Genomic DNA, 13,798 nt, shown 5'->3' on the forward strand with positions numbered 1-13,798 from the left:
CCTGTGCACTCCCAGAAAAACCCTGTGGGTGCCAGGAGGCAAAGGGGCTGTCCCTTGGTGAAGACTGAGCAGAGCAGCTCTGTCGATCAGACCAGTTCTCAGCAGTCAATTGTCACCCCTCTGAGCTGCAGGACAATTGCTCTCAGGTGTTTCCCTGAGAAAAAATGTAGATGGCTGCTAATTGAGGAGGGCCAAATCAAGCCAGATGTGGTTTGAGAGCTTCTCCTTGTCTGGGCTCTGCCTGTGGTGCTGGCCATGCCTACCCCACAGCCCATGGGCTGCAGGGGGAGAGGAGGCCAGGGAGGGGCTGCTCCAGGGGAAGGTGTCTCCACTGCAGGGCATGGCCACGAGGTGCCCGAATCCCGCCTGCCACGGCATTTCTGTCAACAGCTCCTTCTGGCCGCCTGCCCCTCTCTCTGCTGCCTGCAACTGTTCCTGCCGGGAGCTGTTGCTCTGTGCCCACCTCTTCTTTCCCCCTGCCCGTGCCCACAGACCCCATCCCACGCGGCTGTGCTCAGCGCTGCCCTGCAGCACCCTGCCACCAACAGGGCCCTGCCAAGGGGCACCTCCATGGCTGCAGGAGCTACGGGGCAGCTGACAGAGAGCCCGGCATGGCCAGCCAGGGCAGGGTGTTCTGGGCTGACCGGGGGCACCTGGCTTAGGGCACTCCAAGGGGCTTCTGCCAGACTTCCTCACCTCTCAGTGCAACCCAGCAGGACTCTCAAAGCCTACTGCATTGCCCACTGCCCTCCCAGAAACAAGACCCAGGAGGAGACCCTTCCAGGAACTGCAGCTGCATGGCCCTGCAGCCAGACCCTTACCTTGTCAAGGGCTGTGCAGGTTTCTCCTGCAGGCAGCTCTCAGCATCCTCCCACTGCCAACTGCCTTCATCCCCTCTCTCCTTTTCTTCTCTCTGTGTCTGCCTCTGTGTCTCTTTCCTGCTGTGCTGTGCAGAGGAGCTGCTCCTGGGCACAGCTGTCTCTCTGCACCAGGGCTCTCTTGCCAGGAGCTCTCTCTGTCCCACATGCCCGGCCCAGCTCAGCACCAGCCCAAGGCACTGCAATCACCCCTCTGGGGGCTTTGCTGATGAGCCCACAAACCTCAGGCCCTCAGAGACAATTGAAGACATCTCTCCAGAAGTGCAAGTCAGAGGCAAGTTTCCTGCAGTGTCCCCCTGAGGGCCAGCACTGACACAGCCTCCCTTGGAGCTCGTTAGAGCAGAACCCTGGAGGCAGTGAGGACAAGGAGACAAAGGCAATGTGAAGGTGACACTGATGTGGAGGAAAAGTGGATGTGTGTCACCAAACACAAGGGCCAGGGCTTGCCCCATCCCCTGGGAAGGGAGATCCTTTCCCTTCACACCTTGCTCAGGGCTCTTTGTGGGGCAGTAGGAGATGGGGATGTGCATGGCCAAGTGCAGGAGAATGGTACGACCCCTGCCTGCTTCGTGGGTGCGGGAGAGGATGCGATGAGGCCCTGGTGCTTTAACAATCAGCTTTCTCCTATGACCTCGTGGCAGAGACTACAGCCATAGACATGGACACAAAGACCTCAAAGGACTGCTCTCTATGAAGCTAGCCAGTTTCTTAGTGAGCAGGCACCACTGCTGTATGGCATCCCTTGTGGTGCCCAGGCCCTCCTCCTCCTGGCCACTGCTCATGGACCCTGTGGGAGCTGGCAGAATCACTTCCCAAGCTGCTTTTCATCATTTATCAGCAGTCTTGGCTATCGGGGAGGTACCAGGCTCTGTCAATTTCTGATTAATCACCACCACCTTTCCTGTCTTTTGATATGAACACAAAAATGTCATGACCTTAGTCAATTGGTGTCAATAATAATAGTAATAATAATAATTCCTTTTGCGTTCTATTCAATTGCCTTTATCTCAATGCATGAACTTTTTTTTTTTTTTTTTTTCCTCCCAGTTCTCTCTTCCATCACATTGGGTGAATAGCTTTGTAGTGCTGAGCATGCCTCCCGGGTCAAACCACAGCAAGGCTTTTTGGTGCCTAGCGTGGAGCACAAAGGTTGAGATGACAGATCTGACCACAGCATTTTAAAAGTAAATTGTTATAAGCATCAGATCAGTTTAACAATTACAGATCACAGCATTGATATTTTTGATCTGGGGTCTGTTGTGCTTGTTTTCAGAATTGTGTTGTACAGAACATTACTAATTGTCATCCATGGCGTGCTCTTTATCAGTTCTGGGGGCTGGTTTAAGGTTACTGTTTTGCTGTATTGGATAACGCTAACTTAAGACGAGATAAAATAATTGCTGTCTCCATACCTCAGGAACCATCTCTTCATCTCTTGGAAACTATTAAGAATTACACTCTTTTAAACACTTTGCCTGTTCTCCGTGGGGAGTAAACCTATGCAAGGTGGGTGGTGATGGTGATGGTGATGGCAGGGACAGGCAGTGGACACAGCAGTGGCACAGCTGGCCTCCACTGCAGCACTTCCCTCCTAAGGGGGGATCTCCTCCGAGGTGGACTGAGCAGAGCTCAAGTGCTCAATCTGGTGTGAGCAGGCAGAGGAGAGCTCTGCAGCCCCAGGGCACACAGCAGCCCCAGCAGAGGAGCCTGGCGAGTGATTCCTTGCAGCCCTGGGGCAATGGCAGTGACCCCATGAGCTGGGTCTGCCTCCCAGCCTGCCCAGCACGGCCCTGCAGAGTAGTCCCCATGCCCCAGGCACCACAGCCCCCTCCCTCTGCAGAGCAGCATCACCAGCTGGGGTTCGGGCTGGGGTTGGGGCTTGGAGGGCGCTTCCCCTGAGTGTCATCTAGGCCAGCTTCAGGCTTCTGGATGTGAGCGTGATCTTCACTGTGCACAAGGATCTGACAGACTGCCAACAGGCATGGGGCTGGAACATTGCCTGCAAGATTCCTCCTGCCCTAGCACCACCCAAGACTGGCACAGAACTGGCTCCTGAGTGTCAGAGAGGCTGGGAGCCCAGCAGGTGTGCCATGAGCTTGGAGGATCACAACCAGATCATTTCTACCTGGGCAGGTCCTGGCCCAAAAAGGGGTTGTTTTTTAGGTGTGGTATTACAAGGTCAGTGGTGCATCAGAAACACTAAGTCCAGCAGGAAGGGAATGGCTGTTAAATGGCCTGTGAGTTGAGCTCTTTCTGAAGTAGCTGACAGGTCACCCTTGACTCCTGGCTGGGATCTGTGCCTTTAGGCTCACATCTGCCAGTGTCCATGACAGGGCAGCAGAAGGCACTTGCTGTGCATGTACTCTGAGATCATGAAAGCCATCAGAAAGCTGCCCCTATGAAGATGATTGATATGGGGAGAAGCCTGGACAGGAGAGATGTGAGATTTGGGGGAAGAAAGAGGAGCTTGGCCAGCAGAAATTAATGATTTCTGTGAGGTTAGAATGTTCAGGCAATGTTGATTCTGCTCTAACTGAGACTAAAAATAGTCATGTAAAGACCTTCCCCTATGTTAACCAGTGACATTAAGATGTAAAACTAAATGCTACTCCACACCTTGACAGGAATCCACTCTTCTTATGCCTGACCTCAAAGTATCCCTTCAAGCCAAAACTTAGCCCATAGCCCCTTTCCCTTACCTTTACTCTATTGCTCTGATCTGATCAGCTTGTGGGCCACAAGGAGGAGATGGGTGGGAATGCTCTGAGGAGCTCAGCTCTGCCTCAGCATCTCCTACCTCAGCAGGAGCAATGTAACTGTGGCAGTGACTATGAGGTCACTTCTGTCTCTGCACTTGATAGGGCAGCAACAGGAACGTGTCACGGAAAGGGACTGGGAGGTCACTTGTGTCTGGAGGTGGCAGGTCAGCCTTGACTTCTCCCTGGGATCTGCACTTTTGGGCTGACATCTGGCAGTGGCCCTGCTAGGCCAGCAGAAAGCACCTGCTTGGCATGCTGACTGTGGGATCCCCTCTGCCTCCAGAGCCAGGAGGACCCAGACAGAAAGAAGGCCCCAACATGCTGCTGTCTTCTCAGAGATAGCACAATCACACGAACATTGAACTGTCTGCCTGCAGACATGAAGAGCTGACAGAATGGAGCTTCAGTGTTGGCGAACCTCAAGAAGCTGCAGGATTTTGCCTACAGAAACCTCTTGACATTTAGAAGGAGAAGAACCCAGTACTACACCAGAGGAAGAGCAACCCTACACATCAGGGCAGCGTGGGACGCTGCTGAGTGAGCAGTGCCCAGGAGGAGGAGGGCCTGGGCACCATGAGGGATGTCATACGAGCAGTGGTGCCTGCTCACGAGGAACCAGGCCAGCTTCCTACAAAGCTGTCTTATAAGATATTTGTGTCCATGGCTACGGCTGTTGTCTCTGCCACTAAAGCCCTTGAGGAGAAAGCTAATCACTAAAGCAACAGAGCCTAATTAACTCCTCGCCCACCCATGAAGCAAGCAGGGGTCATACCCTTCTCCTGCACTTTGCAATGCACATCCCCAACTTCCAGTGTCCCAGGAAGAGCCCTAAGCAAGGTGTGGAGGGAAAGGATCTCCCTTCCTTGAGCAGGGAGTCAAGGCCTGACCCTTGTGCTTGGTGAAACACATCCACTTTTCCTACACATCAGTGTCACCTTCACAATGCCTCTGTCTTCTTGTCCTCACTGCATCCAGGGTTCTGCTCTAACGAGCTCCAAGGGAGGCTGTGTCAGTGCTGGCCCTCAGGGGGACACTGCAGGACACTTGCCTCTGACTTGCACTTCTGGAGAGATGTCTTCAATTGTCTCTGAGTGCCTGAGGTTTGTGGGCTCATGAGTGTTATAAATGAAGTCTCAAATCTATCTGAATTTTGGAATATTTATAAAATAAATATTTCTAAAAGGTATAAAAGGCAAGTAAACAACGCTGGGTGTGAGGGGAGTCTATGCTCCACCAACACGCACACACGAACATCAAACATTCTAAACATAAAGAACATGGCTTTTACATACATAACCCAAGTATGCCTATACATACGTACAATCAGGAAAGGTAACAAACAATCCTTTAAGTTCTATAACTTACAAAAATCGAGTACGCCTATACATATGCACGTTCAGAAAAGGTAACAAATAATCCCTTAATTTCCATGACTTTACAGTTTCCATTTTCCATTCCTTTTGAACAATATGTCTCGCTTCGTTTTGTCAAGCAACTTGGTCTTTGGGCTTTATGTCTCCCGTTCTTCCCAGATCAAAGAAAAGCATATCCATCTCCTTTTCAAGGCCAATAGGCGTGGGCCAAAAGACACGTTCAGGTCAACAGGGGGCGGAACAGCAAAAGCCTTTGATGGCTGTACCACATGTTTCTGACTGTGGTCCCACAGGGCTCTTTAAGGCCTCAGAGATTGCTCACCAGTTGCCGAGCAATCCCACTGCAACCTTGCCATTTTTAGTTGCAGAGTCCCACACCTTGACCTCAGCTTGGTCCCATGTTTCAGGCTCATAAAATGTCCAATTGTTAATAAGGAGAATGAGCTGTAAGGTTACCAGGACAGTCTTTGTTCCTAAGGACGTATGATTCCCCCTAATACGCAACTGCTGACCAGCGAGAGGCAGTTGTGTGCACGGCTCCGCTTCTCTCAGCTCGAGCTTCTCTCCAGCTCTGGTGCGCCCATTTCCAGCGACTTTCTGTACGAGCTTCTCTGAGTGGTTTGCTGACTTTGGCCAAACCTATCTTCATGAGGCAATCAATGTGCCTGTTCCCGTCCTGGTCTCCATTCTGCCAGCCTGTTCCTCTTCACTTCTTTTTCCTGCTTCTTTATTGATGTAACTTCATCGTGTTGCCTTTTTTATTTTTTTCTTTTTCTTCCTCTTTCTTGAGGGCAGGCTCCCCTCTTATAGCCTTCACCCCACAGCAGTTCTTCTCAAAACAACTTTTCATTGGTCAAACAACTTTGAATGTAACAACAAGAGCAAACACCCAGAAACATCCATGCCTTAATGGCTGGAGAACAAGAGAACCATCTGGAGAACAAGAAACCAGGGACTGCATGGAGTCTCCTGAATCACCCTTCTTTGTTCCCTCTAAACTCTTTTATATTCCTGATGGCCTCGTCGTTAAGAGTCTAATGTTATCTCAACCATGGGGCTTTCCAACTCCCATGGCCACATTCACAAATCTCCCCCTTCTTTATTAATATCAACCATTTTCTCAACAAGAATTACCACTCCATATGTAACACCTTAAAGATCTCTATTGACATGAACTGCTAAAACATTCCTTTGCAAGATACAACAACTATATACATTAACCACTCCATTTTTCTTAGACTTATGGTTTTACAAGGGTATGCAAAACAGAAGGTCACATTCCTCATACCATGCGGCCCAAACATTGTTCCATTTGACACGAATCAGATGAACACATTTCACACTTCTTTGTTCCCACTGAACTCTTTTACATTCCTGATGGCCTCATCCTTAAGAGTCTGATGGTATCATCAACCATGGAGCTTGCCGACTCCCATGGCCACACTCTCATATCTACCCCTTCTTTAAATCAACCATCTTTTTTACACGAATTATTATTCCATGTATCACACACGCAACTGGGACTGGCCCAGAGCCTATGTGCATCCTCGGCATAGACTGCTTCAGGAAAGGGTACTTCAAAGTTCCAAGAGGGCACCACCGGTGGGGCATTTGCATAGCAGCCTTGGAGACAAAGGACATGAAACAGCTGTCTACCTTGCTTGGCCTTCCACAGAATCCTTCTGTTGTGGGTTTGCTGAGGGTTGAAGAACAGCAGATGCCAATGGCTACCATGGTGGAGGACCTGAGGCAGCGTCACACTTACAGAGACTCCCTGATTGCCTTCCATGAGCTGGGTCATCGACTGGAGAGCCAAGGTGTAGATGTAGAGCTTGGGAGCATGGTTTAGTGATGGACTTGTCAGCACTAAGGTAAAGTTGCCTGACCTGGGTTACACGTCCCAGAGTAGTGTCAGGCACAATGCAATTCTTTTTGCCTTCTGCATCTGTAGAACAGGAAGTAGGACTCTGCCCTACTCTATTGACTGGGCAGCTCTTTTCACATCAATCAATTGAGTTTTCCATGGCTGGAAGAGGCCAAGCTCATGGGTACAGCTACAGCCAATGAACATATATTTCCTTTAATTTTCTTCCTGAGTTTTCCATGGAAGACCCAAGAGAGACTATGGATGTCCACTTGTCTAATAAGATTCATTTAGAATTTCTCAGATCCCAATGGTCATTTCAAATTTTATTTTATTTTATTATTTTATTTTATTTTATTTTATTTTATTTTATTTTATTTTATTTTATTTTATTTTATTTTATTTTATTTTATTTTATTTTAATTTTATTTTATTTTTATTTATATATATATATATATATATATTTATTAAGGAACCCCTGACAAGTCTTAGAAAGTGTTTCATGTGCTGGGCTAGGCTGCAGTTACAGGGACAAAGACCACTGCTTGCAGTGGAGGTGTCAGACCAGCACATTCTGCTCTTCCTACCAATGAAGGTCTCCAAAGAAGTCACCCTGGATGAATAGCAATAGGAGAATGAGGTTCAAAACTGAAATGCAGCAAAATTCAGCCTTGGAAACAAGAAAATATTTTTAGTGGTTGCTCTTTGAAATCTTCTTCCTTAATTACATCTTGCAAGCTCTGCAAGTAGCTGCACAAGGCGTGAAGGCTTGAAGAAAACTATCAAAGAGATGTTAGGAGTTTCTGCATTTTAATGAGTTCCATGGTGGATTTTCGTGCTCAGTCTGTGAAGCTCAGGTACTGAGAGGTGAATGATGTAACTGCTAGAGAAAGTAAAGTCAGAAGAAAACTTTGAAGTGACTTGGAGTATTAATGGGCCCCACTGAGGGCTGTTACTAACAAAGCCTCCCCAGGGACTTGTTAGGGCGGATAATTGGAGGCCATGGTTACAGAGAGGCAAAGCGCTGTGCTGAGAAAAGTCTTGGTTGCTTTTGGTGATGCAGAAGGGCCAAGGGTTGGCCCCAGCCACTGGAAGGGGAGATCCTGCATCCCCACGTCTGTCTCAAGGCTCTTGCTGGGGTCTGTGGGCTCTGGTGGGCAGTGTGATGCCATGAGAAGAACACTGCTATGACACCTCTGAGGTGCTGCACAGGGTTGAAAAGAATCAATGAGGCCCCATTGCAACGAGTATAACATCTCTCCTCATAAGCTCTAGCCAAGGCGACAAAACCTTCAGGGCTGTTGGGACCTTCCATTCTTGCCAGCACCCTCTGCCTTCTCCTCTGTAGCTTTTCCTATGCTGTCCCACAATTTGTCCTATTTCCTTGAAGTCTTCATACACCCATCTCCGTTCACCACTTTGTTCTCATCCCTTGCTTTCTCCCGTATCTTGTCAACCCTCACCAGCTGTTCCTTGAAACACAAAGCCATGGTCTGATCAGAGGGTGACCTGTGGCACTACAGCATGACCGTTTGAGAGACATTTCTTCCTCCTCAAGGCCAGCACCAACCTCCACGGCACACTTTGTGGCAAGTTTCTCTCCTGCTCTTTCCTACTACCACAGAAAGCTGCATCAGAGTGAACACCACTCCTGAAGTAGGCATCCCAACCCTGCAGGCTCCTTGTGGCCTCTCAGCCAACCAGACACAGGTCACCTCAGCAGCAGCTTCCAGGCCAGGGGCCTGTTGCTGGCCTTGCAGCTTCTTGGCTAGACACAGCCAAGCCTTGTGCCTCCTGCTGCTGTGCAGTTATGGACTCAAGCAGAAGGGACAGGACAACCCATCTGGGGGCCTTCTTTCTGCCTAGATCCTCCTGGCTCTGGAGGCAGAGGGGATCCCACAGTCAGCATGCCAAGCAGGTGCCTTCTGCTGGCCTAGCAGGGCCACTGCCAGATGTCAGCCCAAAAGTGCAAATCCCAGGTCTATGTCAAGGGTGACCTGCCACCTCCAGACACAAGTGACCTCACAGTCTCTTTCTGTGACACGTTTCTGCTGCTGCCCTATCAAGTGCAGAGACAGAAGTGACCTCACAGTCACTGCCACAGTCATATTCCTCATGCTGGAACAGGAGATGCTGAGGCAGAGCTGAGCTCCTCAGAGCATTCCCACCCATCTCCTCCTCGTGGCCCACAAGCTGATCAGATCCATGGCCCCTCACATTTATTTGGATTTAGGGCTTTTGTTTAGGTCTCTTAAGCAGTTTTCTAGTGTTAAATGGACCATTTTAATGCTAGTATTAAGGACAGAGATCAGAGTGTTTAAGAGAGAAAGAGCTAGTGGAATCAGATATGGGCTGAGCTTTGTCTTCTAGGGATACGTTGAGGTCAGTCATTAGAGTAGTGGATTCCTGTCAGGGTGCTGAGTAGAATTTAGGTTTAGGAATTTAGTTTACTGGTTGAAGCCAGGGAATACCCTTGTATGACTATTTAAAGTCACAGTTACAGCTGCATCAGCATAACCTGAGCCCTCTTACTTCTACAAAATCCTTAATTTCGGCTGGCCAAGCCCCTATTTCCTCCTCTCAGTCTCACATTTCTCCTGGCCAGGCTTCTCCTGATTTCCCCATGTCAGTTATGTTTTTAGGGGCATGCTTATGATGCCTTTCATGATCTTAGACTATCTGTCAGTTCTCTGTTGGCTACTCTATTCCTGAGAAAAGTGGCACTTAATACACGATGGAAAAGGACACAAAAGTCCATCAGAGCACCCTGCACAATGTGCCCAGCAGCTCTACAGTGCCACAAAAGTGTGATTCCTGCCTACAAGTTTTCTTTCCAGAATGGCTCCTATGGCTCCAGGGTAACTTTTCCCAGGCACTCAGTTCCCCAGGCCACACCACTCTTGCCCGCAGGCCCCACATGTCTCTCCAACCCTCCCCTCTGCCCCTGCACTAGTGGCACCTCACTGCAGCAGGTTGGTGCATGTCCAGGCTCAGGGGTGTTTCCTGAGGGCCTGCCCCGTGTGGGGAGGAAGAGAGCAAGGTCATCTCCTGGGGCATGGCTGAGCACAGCCCAGCCATCCCGCACTGTGGACAGGCCCCTGCTCCCAGGCTGAGGCACACATGCAAGGTGGACACTTCTCCATCAGCCCAGCTTCACGCAGGGCCCTTCAGCCCTGTCCCCCATTCGGGACTCACGACTTCCTTCTCGTCAACCCACAGACATAGATTGCTTTCCATTTGGGGACTCAGGCAGGACTTCAAGGATCTGCAAAAGCCCTGGATTTCCTTGTTTCTCACAGCCTTCTCACAAGTCTTTCTCCTGGCCCTCCCCACTGCCCAGCACTGCCTCTCAGGTGGCACTCTGTGACCCTTCACAAGGGCCTTTGGGCTTCCTCAATTGTCCTGGTGTTTATTAGCACCTTCCTGACTCCTTCCAGAGCGTCTCATCCATTGTGGGGACAAAGACAGTCTGGGACAGCGTTTCTCTCTGTAGATCAGTCCGTGTGTTGCTGTGTTTTTGATATGTGACCAGAGCAGTGTTGGTCACCCAATGTTCTGATCACTGTTCCTGAGCAGTGCTTGCACAGCATCAAGGCCTTCTCTGCTTCTCACTCTGCCCCAGGAGTCAGTTGGCTGCAGGTGGGCAAGAGGCTGGGAGGGGAACCTGCAGTGACAGCTGACCCAGCCTGAGCAGTGTGAGTTGCCCATGCACTCCTCAGATTCACCTTGTTTGTTACCAGACACTACCTTGCACGGTCATTTTATGAGGTTCTAATCACTACCCACTGAGCACCCTGTCCCTGGAGACCCCCTGACTTCTCCTGGCAGCTCCAGATTCCTCTCCAGGTTGGCATTGGCTGTCAACCCCGCTGCAGGGGGTGTAGTCCCATGCAGATAAGTTTAAGATCAGCTGTCATGTCCTTAGGCAAGTTCTGCCATAACAGGAGCTCTGAGTGCTGTCCTTGGTTCCTCAGGGACCACCCTGGGACTTTCATCCTGCGTCCTTCACTCTATGACAAACCCCCAGAATAGAGAAGAACAGGGAGCAACCCCTTGGCTGTGTTCCTGATAGCACATTTCGAAGAGGTGTCCAGACTTCTGGGTTTGCTCTCAGAAGCCCTTCTTTTTACTGTGGTGTTAGCAGGGAGAGAGCTGTGACCCAGGGCTGCACAGTGCCTGCTGCTGCCTGCAGCCACAGGGATGCCACTGCAGAGACAACAGGACTGTCACCAAGGTACATGAGATATCAGGTCTAACCCAGAAAAAAAGAAGCACAATGTGGAAGCCAAAAGAGAGCAGCAGGGAAAAGGCCACGTCCTGCTGCTGGCCATGGCCATGGCTCCAGGGAAGCAGCAGCCCCGACCCGAAGGCAGCAGAGAGGCAGAGCCCAGCGGGCAGGGAGGGGAAGCCCCGACGGCCACCGGGGCTGCTCCTGCATGTGGCAGCTGGGCTCTTGGTCCTGTGCCCCTCGTGCGTGCTGGGGCTGCTCCCCCAGCTCCAGAGGGGATAGGAAGAGATGTCAGCTCAGAGCCATGAATTCCTGATGGCTTTCTTATTAGGTTTATCTACACAGGAAGCCATCTTCTACAGAAAAATAATTGACTTCTAGGGCGCTAGGAATAATATTTAATCAAATGTGTAATAATGAGAGAAAATAATAATACAGACATTTAATAATAGAAGACATCATATTATTTTCTTTCTGAGAAGAGCTGGGATTTCTAATATTAGGGATAGTATTATAGGTGAATTTGCTGACGATGTGTGTCCTCAAGTAGAGTCCTGATGGAATCCCTTAGTTCCCGGTTCCTCAAGCTGTAGATGAGGGGGTTCAGTGCTGGAGGTAGCACTGAGTACAGAAGAGTGACCACCAGGTCCAGGGATGGGGAGGAGATGGAGGGGGGCTTCAGGTAGGCAAACATGGCAGTGCTGATCATCAGGGAGGTGACAACCAGGTGAGGGAGGCACGTGGAAAAGGCTTTTTGTGGGCCCTGTTCAGAGGGCATCCTCAGCACAGCCCTGAAGATCTGCACATAGGACGCCACAATAAAAGCAAAACAACCAAATGCTAACAAAATGCTAAACAGAATTGCCCAGACTTCTCTGAGATAGGAATCTGAGCAGGAGAGCTTGAGGATCTGGGGGATTTCACAGAAGAACTGGCCCACAGCATTGCCATGGCAGAAGGGCAGGGAAAACGTAGTGGCCGTGTGCAGGACAGCATTGAGAAAGCCACTGCCCCAGGCAGCTGCTGCCATCTGGGCACAAGCTCTGCTGCCCACGAGGCTCCCGTAGTGCAGGGGCTTGCAGATGGCAACGTAGCGGTCATACGCCATGATGGTGAGAAGGGAAAACTCTGCATCAAAGAAAAAGACTAAAAAAAGTACTTGGGCAGCACAGCCTTGATCGGAGATGGCCCTAGTGTCCCAGAGGGCATTGGCCATGGCTTTGGGGACAGTGGTGGAGATGCAGCCCAGGTCGAGGAGGGCGAGGTTGAGCAGGAAGAAGTACATGGGGGTGTGGAGGCGGTGGTGGCAGGCTACGGCGCTGAGGATGAGGCCGTTGCCCAGGAGGGCAGCCAGGTAGATGCCCAGGAAGAGTGCGAAGTACAGGAGCTGCAGCTCGCGCGTGTCTGCGAATGCCAGCAGGAGGAACTCGGTCACAGAGCTGATGTTGGGCATTCTCTGACTTTCTATTTGCTTCTCTGTTGAAGAGGAGAAGGCAGAGCAATGTTAGAACAGACTTCTCTGAGGAAAATAGGAAATAAAACAGAAGGGTGGATAACTCAAAGTCAGAAAAATGTCAGACCAATGAGCTTTGCAGTATTGTTGCAAATAACTGAGCTGATTGTGGAGCAAAGCTGCAACTATTTTCCTCACTTTATTTTATCCTAGTTGCCCGTATAACACATAGGAGAGGTATTTGATGGCGGATCTCCCTGACATTACTTCCACACTGCAGGTGATATCCTGTGGGTGCCAAGAGGCAAAGGACTTGTCCACTGGGGAAGACTGAGCAGAGCAGCTCTGCCCATCAGTCCTTCTCTCTGCTGCCCTGGGCTACCCCTCTATGAGCTACAGGACCATCCTTCTCGGGTGCTGCTCTGAGAAGAAACAGGAGACAGCTGAGAGCAGAGAAGCCCCACTCCAAGTGCAGCTGAACAGAATCTTCACCTTTTCTCCAGGGGACTGATCAGGATCTCAGCTCTTCCCTCCTAGCCAGTAGTGCAGGAGGCTCAAACCTTCTGCCCACAGACAGCCATCCATCCAGTAGCATGGACATGATGTTAGTATGGAGGTGTCTTCTCCTTGGGGCACCTGGATAACACAAGGATGCCACAAGAGAGCTGCATCCTGCTGGAGAGCAGCCTGCAGCCAGGAAGATGCCCCACAGAGAGAGCTGGATATCTGAAAGCTGGAGTGTCCCATAGCCCAGCTGCACCCTCTGCAGTGTCTGGAGGAGGCTTGTCCACCGCTGTCTTATCTGACATGGGGTAGCTAGGTTATGACACTCCACGGGGCTTCTGCCAGACTTCCTCGCCTTGCACTACAACCCAGCAGGACTCTCAAAGCCTACTGCATTGCCCACTGCCCTCCCAGAAACAAGACCCAGCAGGAGACCCTTCCAGGAGCTGCAGCTGCATGGCCCTGCAGCCAGACCCTTACCTTGTCAAGGGCTGTGCATGTTTCTCCTGCAGGCAGCTCTCAGCATCCTCCCACTGCCAACTGCCTCCAAGCCCTCTCTCCTTCTCTCCTCTCCCCATGCCAGCTGCAGTCAGAGCCCCCAGCCCTGCTGCACTGTGCAGAGGAGCTGCTCCTGGGCACAGCTTTCTCTCTGCTTCGTGGGACTTTCTGAAATGTGTTTTCTCCATCCCACAAGCCCGGCCCAGCTCAGCAGCACAGCACCAGCCCAAGGCACTGCAAT

This window comes from Anas acuta, chromosome W, assembly GCF_963932015.1.
Source record: "Anas acuta chromosome W, bAnaAcu1.1, whole genome shotgun sequence".
Classification (NCBI taxonomy): Eukaryota; Metazoa; Chordata; class Aves; order Anseriformes; family Anatidae; genus Anas; species Anas acuta.